The sequence below is a fragment of the Mustela nigripes genome, chromosome 7, assembly GCF_022355385.1.
Source record: "Mustela nigripes isolate SB6536 chromosome 7, MUSNIG.SB6536, whole genome shotgun sequence".
Lineage (NCBI taxonomy): Eukaryota > Metazoa > Chordata > Mammalia > Carnivora > Mustelidae > Mustela > Mustela nigripes.
In genome coordinates, this window is record NC_081563.1 from 131159906 (window position 1) to 131167999 (window position 8094).

The window sequence follows — 8094 nt, forward strand, 5'->3', positions numbered from 1 at the left end:
CTCCCAGAAGGCTGCCCGAAAGGGAAAGTACAAGACACTAGAGCCAGCTCTAGACGGTCCAAGACAGAACAGAGAAAACAGGTATTTCTCAACACAAACGACAGTCCGGAGTCTTCAGATAGCTTATCTGCAGACAGGGAGATACAATTTCAGGAGCCCACGAAGGAGCTCTTACAATTTCAGAAAGAAATGCTCAGATCAGCATGTAACTCCTCAGACAAGGGAAGCAGTGTCTGAAAAGTTCTAAAGAAGTTACTTAAATAGAGTCCGATACTTGAATTAGCATTCCGTGGAAAGAGAAGAGAAAGCCAGCTGATGACTCAGAGCAGCACACTTGAACTGTGCACATCAGAGAAAAGGAAGTGGATAAGATGTGGGATATAATCAAGTGGAAACTATTGCTTCCAAGCCACAAGAGAACCATACAGAAAGGCAACAGAACACAAGTAAAAGTCAAGCTATATATAAGTAAGAACAGATTTAGTTTCCCTGTTAAAAGCTTTAACATATTTTAAAAATCAGTGTAATGCTCCTAAGGTACATAAATATTTTAGGAAAATGCTAAAAGATAGGAGTATTGAATACTGGATAAAAGAGAGCCACTAAAAAATACATACTGAAAAGATAAAAACAAATAGATGTAACTCAAACTTATGAATCTGATATTGTTTCCCAAAAGGTTTTTCAAAAGTCAGGGCATATTTTAAAACAGTTTTTAAAAAAGATTTTATTTATTTGACAGAGAGAGAGAGAGATCCTAAGTAGGCAGAGAGGCAGACAGAGAGAGAGGAGGAGGCAGGCTCCCCGCTGAGCAGAGAGCCCGATGTGGGGCTCGATCCTAGGACCCTGAGATCATGACCTGAGCCAAAAGCAGAGGCTTAACCCACCATACCACCCAGGCGCCCCTTTAAAACAATTTTTAAGAAAATCAGATTACAAACTCTCTAGAGATGAGCAGGGAAAGCTGTGTGTGTCAAACCTTTTAACCTACCCCTGTTTTCAGAACAGTGTTTGTAGACATAAGTTCATTTTTAACAAAAGGCTGGAGTGAACGATGCATTTCAATTAGAAGAAATCAAGATATACAGCTGTTGATCCACATAAACAAAATAATGGTTAAGAAGGGAGGTTTGCTCAAGATACCAAAACTCTAAGGTCTTCGAGCTCAGCATCACTGCCCTTTTGGCCAAGTAATCCTTTGCCATAGGCTGTCCTGAGCAGCAGATTCACCACTTCCCACTGGACACCAGTAGCACCTCTAGCCCGAGTTTTAAGAGTCAAAAAGGTCTTCTGATTATTGACAAATGTCCCCAGGACCGGGGGGCTGGGGGTCGAGACTACCTGGTTGGGAACCATTCCAAGAGACAGTGGACGAGAGAAAGGGGACCACAAATCCAATCCATTATGGCCTAAGTAGAACTTTGCCCCGATAAATGAGGACTTGATGAAGTGGATAACGTTCTAGGAATATACCCAGTTACCAAGTGGGAACCAGCAGAAAACTGATCAACGGCAACTCCGGTTGCTCGGTCAGAGGTACACCCCCCACGTATACTATGTACAGTTGGAGTATTCACTGTCCCCTTTGCAGGGGAACTCTGCCTCCAATCCCAGTGACCACAGGCTTGGGCATGCGACCTGTTCTGCCCAGTGAAACAGGACTGAAATGGAGGAATCACTCTCAGGCTAATCCTTTTAAGAGCCGGTGTGTGGTTCACCATGGTTCTCTTGACCAGCTGACGTGTAACATTCCAGATCAGGCTTTTCCCTTTTTTTTTTTTTTTTTTTTTTTTTTTTTTTTGGGGGGGGGGGGGGGGGGGGGGGGGGGGGGGGGGGGGATGCAGTGCACGGCGTGCCCACGGGGAGTGGAGAAGGAGAGGGAGAAGCAGTCTCCAGGGACCCAGACCCTGATCCCAGAACCCTGAGATTATGACCCGAGCCAAAGGCAGACACTTAATAGACTGAGCCACTCAGGTGCTTCCCCCGACTCAAGATCAGGGGATTCTTAATTTAGGGTTTGAGGATAAGATGTAGGAGATCCAAGACCTTACATGGGAAATTATTACATTTTTATTTCTACTACCTCTAACTGGAATTTAGCATCTACCCATCATGTAATCAACAACCCGAGACTCTGGTCAGTACACGGGAGCCACGTTCACACCCACCAAGCACACTTGCGGTTCTGAAGGGTCCTTTACGTTAATCACTACGGCACGATTAAGAGGACCTGGTAGCTGGTCTGCTAACATTAAACTTGGGTTTTTTTAAAAAAATATTTTATTTATTTGACAGGGACACATTGAGAGAGGGAACACAAGCAGGGAGTGGGAGAGGGAGAGCAGGCTTCCCGCCGAGCTGAGAGCCCGATGCGGGGCTCGATCCTAGGATCCTGGGATCATGACCTGAGCTAAAGGCAGACGCTTAACGACTGAGCCATCCAGGTGCCTCAAACTCGGGGTTTTCTTAGTGTTCCTGCATATCCCTATCATTTGGGGCCTGAGGGGGGTGGGCTCATTAAAATGGGTTTTTGATGAGATTTGGGATATCACTGACATGACATTAAGGTATACAATGTGGTGACTTAATACAAGTATAAGCTGAAAATGGATTACCAACATAAGGTTCATGAACACTGCCTTCACCTCAGATAATCACCGTTTCTTTGTGGTCAGAACACTTAAGATCTACTCTTGTCAGGACAGACTTGGAAGTCGCTACCTGAACAGCTGGCGTGCCGTACATCAGCCTCCTAGAACTCCTTCATTTTCCAGCTGGACGTTGGTACCCTCTGACCAACATTCCCCATTTCTCAAGTTGAACTTACAGAAACCGAGGAAAATGTAGTTCATGTCAGTGCGGCTGGGTTGGCCCGGAGATTCGGGGTTTCTAACAAGCTCAGGGGTGAGGCTGTCTGGTCTTTACCACACTTAAGGTAGCTGGGGTTTATGTATTAAATGCCACATGTTTACTACTGATAGAATGTGTACCTAAATACAATTTAAGGGGCTTTAATTTAAAAACATCCCAGAAAGGGCCTATAGGGTTCACAAAATTGCCAGGAGTCCACCGTAGGAAAAACCGGTCAAGATTGCCTTTATCTGGCAGGTTCCAGACAGAGGCTGCTCCACTGGCCGGGGGATGTCCCGGACAGAAGACAGCACAAAGCAGAGTGGTGACTGACTCTGGAGGACACTGAAAGGGACTGAGCGGTCTTCATTTGTCCCGGAGATGGACATGGTCCTCACAGCCTAATAATCTACACTGCCTCCATCTGCTGAAAAAGTCAGAAGCAGAGAGCAGTGTGGGCACGCTCTAAGTCTGCCAGGAACAGTGATTCACGTTCGAGTAATGGTCTACGGCATAGCGGAAGAAAGGCCCCCACTTATGCATGACCAATGAATCCGGATTCCCGTGCTAAATGAGGACAGAGGATAAAAGACAGCAGTAGTGTGAGTCCCTCTCCTTTACTAAGCTAAATACATGCATGAGCATCTTAACACATTTATAATTCAACTCTTGATTAAAAATTTTCATCCAGGATAAACTGGCATTTGGGATATAGAGAGGAAATGCAGTTTTAGAATAAAGGTAATTAACCCCCCTCTAGGGCCTGGTTTTCCAGGAGGTCTCTAATGTGAGCACACTCCGCTTTCTCACCTTCCCCCAGATAAGCGCGCAGCAAGCCCTCACTCTGGGCACACAGGCCGCATGCCCTCCCCCACACGTAGCCTCCACCTCCACGGTTCTCAAAGTGCAGTCTGTGAGTGCCTGGGGGTACCCCAGTCTCCTCTGGTCGAGTCTGTAGTCAGAAGATCTTCATTCTATTAAAAAGATGGGGATTTTCCTTTTCCATTTTGACCTCCACTCTGCTGTGGGAACACTTGGGCAGAACTACACATGCCTGAGCATGAACCACTAGCCACTCCTTCTCCCCATCCCACCAACAGGCAGTGGCACGGAGTTTCCTCCTGGCCATACCCTCCCAGGGAACCCAAAGCCAGTTTCACGGAGGAACAGCCTTCCCAGCAGCAAAACCTAGACCTTCTATTAAATTTCTCCCTCCTGAAGTTTTCTTTTTAAACACGGTGTCTTGAAATGGGAAGGGTACAGACCAAAGCACACGGTTGTACCAACAGGCCCTGGTGAGTTTTTCAAATTTGGGATTTGGTGAAAATCTCCTTCAGAATGAGCTATGCGAGCCTGTCCTTTCAGGGAAGACTGCCTACAGTGCTGCAGCAGCAACATCTCAGCTCTAATAAAGTTAGGATTTCCGAACCTCTATTCCCTACCCTGTGTGTGCAGCTTTCTTTTCAATTTTTCTGATGAGATTGGGAATATTAATAAGTGATTTTTTTTTCCTATTGTAAGACGGGTCAACGTTAGGAAGGATTATGTACATTGCTAAACCAGTATTTTCCAAGTGGCCAATGTAGGACAAGTTAAAAAAAAAATCAAGCATGATTAAGAGCCATTCAGAAAGTAAACAGAACAATGGATTTTATCAGTTTGAAAAGTTTGTGGATATGGCTCCAGATGAAAAGTTTGTGGATATGGCTCCAGATTCTATATAGCAACTGAGCCTTAAGGAACTAACCTTGGGGCACCTGGGCGGCTCAGTCCTCATCTGACTCTTGGTTTCCGCTCAGGTTGTTTTCTCTCGGGTCCTGGGCTTGAGTCCCGTGTCCAGCCCTGCACTCAGTGGGTAGTCTGCTCGAAGATTCTCTCTCCCTCTGCCCCTCCCCCCGCTTGCACGCTCCTTCTCTAAAATAAATCTTTAAAAAGTTAAAGAATCTTCCCTCTGTTGTGTTTTGGTAGGATATTAAAAATTACTGGAAAAGGCTATCCAAAATATTCCATTCCAACCACACGCAAGGCAACAGATTTTCTTCAGATGCTCAAAACATGGCAATGGACTGTATGCTGGTGGGAGAACCCAGTTGACTTCAGGAGATTTGCAAAGGTCTAGATAATACCACTGGTCACATTTTTGGGGGCAAGTAGTTACTTCTCATGAAGTACTGCTATAAGGAGCTTATTTTTTTTTTTAATTTTTAATTTTAAGTAATCTCTCCACCCAACGTGGCGCTCAAACTCACAATCATGAGATTAAGAGTTGCCAGCCTTACCACTTGAGACAGCCGGTCACCTTGGCTTACTGTTATTTGTAAGTGCATACATATTTTAAAGTTCGGTTTTAATTTTTGGCACAGTAACTATACATAAAACACAAACTTGGGGTGGGGGAGATCTCAATTTTTAGATGTAAAAGGATCACAGCAGTGTTTTGAGAACCACCGTGGTATCCGTCTGGCAAAAGTCCAGCCTAAGCCTCAAAAGATGACCTGCATATAGCACCCTCCCCGCCTCTCATGGCTCAGTCCGGGATGCCCTTCAGCCCAGTCGTCCGTGCTTTTTCTTGTAAGCAGAACCTTCACTCTAGAAGCTGGGCACGTGGCCAGAGTCAAGACTTTTCTCCCAGCCTCCATTTCCACAGCTTGGAATGGCCATGTGACTATGTTCCAGGCCAACAGGCATGAACCCAAGTGATGGGTAACTTCTCATACCTTAAATGGGGGGTAGGGGTGTCAGTAAGCCAGCTCAGACCATGCCAGCATGGGCTACACACCTGGGATGTTAAGCAACAACATAACATAAGAGCCAAAGTCCCCAAAACCATGGGCTACCATACCCGACTGGGACTGTGGTTAAGACGGTAATATCTTGGCTTTAAACCACCATAGCTGGGTCTCATTATTAATCACAAGGGATCCTACTCCGGGGTCATGCCCTGAGGGAGAGATGCTTTAAGCCCCCCCCCCCTTTTTCACCAGTTAAAATATTCAGAGCTAGAGCATTTGCCTTGGACACAGTAAAACAGCCTAAGTAAGTGCTGGAGAAGCCATCTGTCTACACCCCCTTCTGTACCCAGGAATCTGACCCCAAGGACAGGGCCTTGTCTACTTTCTGTATCCCCATCATGTACTGTATTATTCCAATAAAATATTAATCCACCCCCTATCTTTCTAGGTCCACCACAGCACTGTTCACATTTGGGGATCTGGGAATTTTGTGGTAGGGTCTGACCTGAGCATCCTAGGGATTTGGAGGCACATCTGGCCCCATCCACTAGGTGGCGGTAGCATCGCCCAGCTGAGGGGGGCGGGACTGAGCCACCAACGGGCTTTGAGGTTGCCTTAGCCAGTCACGATAGTGGGGTCTCCTTTGTTCAGATGGCTTCTGCTGACCTCATCCTGGCAGCCTGGTCTTTCAAGGAGATTATCAACATTCCCTTCACTAGAAGGCCCTTTATGACCTACCCCTTCCTGGCAAAAAGGACCCTTCATTTTCTCATTTGCACAGCACGACACCCATTTCTAGCGGAGACTACTAATCGCCCAGAAGTTGGTCCTCCCATGGGAGCTCCGGAGTTTAGTGGTTTCTGGAAACCACTTCCCTGCCCCCCCTTGATGCCCGAGGTTTGTCCAATCCCATGAGGGATGCTGCTAGGGGGCGAGGCAGGGCATGGCCTAAGGGAGAGGCCCCCTTCCCCGCTTCTGCTTTCCACTAGTTAATAGAGCCGTTGCCTCGTACCTGGAGATGAAGCTATAGTTTAAGGACGACAGCCATTCTGCCAGCTCTGGAGTACTCCATAAGTTGTACTCGAGAGAAACTTGGTTATGTTTAAGCCGCCTGGTTTGGTTTCTGTAAGAGCCAACAGATCGATTTTTTTTTTTTTTTAAAGATTTTATTTGACACAGAGAGAGAGCACAAGCAGAAGGAGCTGCAGGGAGACGGCGAAGCAGACTCCAGCTGAGCAGAGCCTGACCTGGGACTCGAGCCCAGGACTCTGGGATCATGACCTGAGCTGAAGGCAGACACTTAAACTGAGCCACCCTGGTGCCCCTAAATTTTTTTTTTAAAGATTTTATTTTAGAGGAAAAGACTGTACACACACAAGTACACATGAGTGGGGGGAAGGGCAGAGGGAAAAGGGACTCCCTGCTGAGCACAGGGCTCCATGCTGGGCTGGATACCAGCACCCTGAGATCACCACCTGATCACCACCAGATGCTTAACCAACTGAGCTACCCAGGTACCCCTTGATTTTTTATATTTATTTTTTTAGTTCTCTCTATACCCAATGTAGGGCCTGAACTCACAACCCCAAGATCAAGAGGGGCGTCCTCTCTTGACAGAGCCAGTCAGGCGCCCCAGAGACCACAATCTTAACTTCCACAGACTCGTACAGGGTCTACACTTGAGACCAATAGGTAGGCAAGGTTTTTGGAAAGAGCCAGATAGTAACCGCCTTCAGCTTTGTCCATTGCAGTTTTTTCGGGCAACGACTCAATGCCACCATAAGGGGCCAAAGCAGCCACAGATGACATTTGGCTTGGATTTGGCTGGATTTGGCTTGCAGGCTGTAGTGTGCAGACCCTGATTATACAGCATAGAAATTTCTTTGCTACAGCAAATCTTATTTCTCTTATTCTCAGTAGCTGGCTGCTCAAGGAACGGTTAAGAAGCAACCTTAGTACTTTTATTTTTTTAAAAAGATTTGTGAGAGACAGAGCCTCGGGGAGCAAGCGCACACAAATGGGTAGGGGGCAAAGGGAGAGGGAGAAGTGGACTCCCCAGTGAGCAGGGAGCCCAACTCAGGGCTCGATCCCAGGACCCTGGGATCATGACCTGGGCCAAGGCAGACGCTTAACCCACTGAGCCACCCAGACACACAGGACCTTATCTGAGGATTACTAGAGCCACACCGCCTCTTTGTAGCCTGTCCTCACCAATCTCCCCAACTAGCGCACACCTTCCCTGCCTTTGCACCTGCTGTTCCCCCTGCTGGAATGTTCCTGGTCTTGTCTGGTTACTGCTAGCCACCGATAGCAAGTCAAGGCAAGAACCTTCTTCAGAAGGCCTTTCAGAACAGCCATGAGCCCATCCCCACGACTGATTTTCCTCGGACGCACCCCCTAGCTTCTGACTTTTGAGGCCGCAGCCCACCCCGCAGACCATTTCCATCCTGCGCAGCACGCGAGGCCAGCACGCGAGGCCAGCACGCGAGGCCAGCACGCGAGGCCAGCACGC

At 47.4% G+C, this 8094-nt stretch overlaps 1 protein-coding gene across 2 annotated transcripts in view; it reads right to left on the reverse strand.

Annotated features, from left to right (window-relative positions):
* Positions 1–8094, reverse strand: part of ZFP64 (ZFP64 zinc finger protein) — an 87710-nt gene that overhangs the window by 5642 nt on the left and 73974 nt on the right. The window lies entirely within an intron of this gene.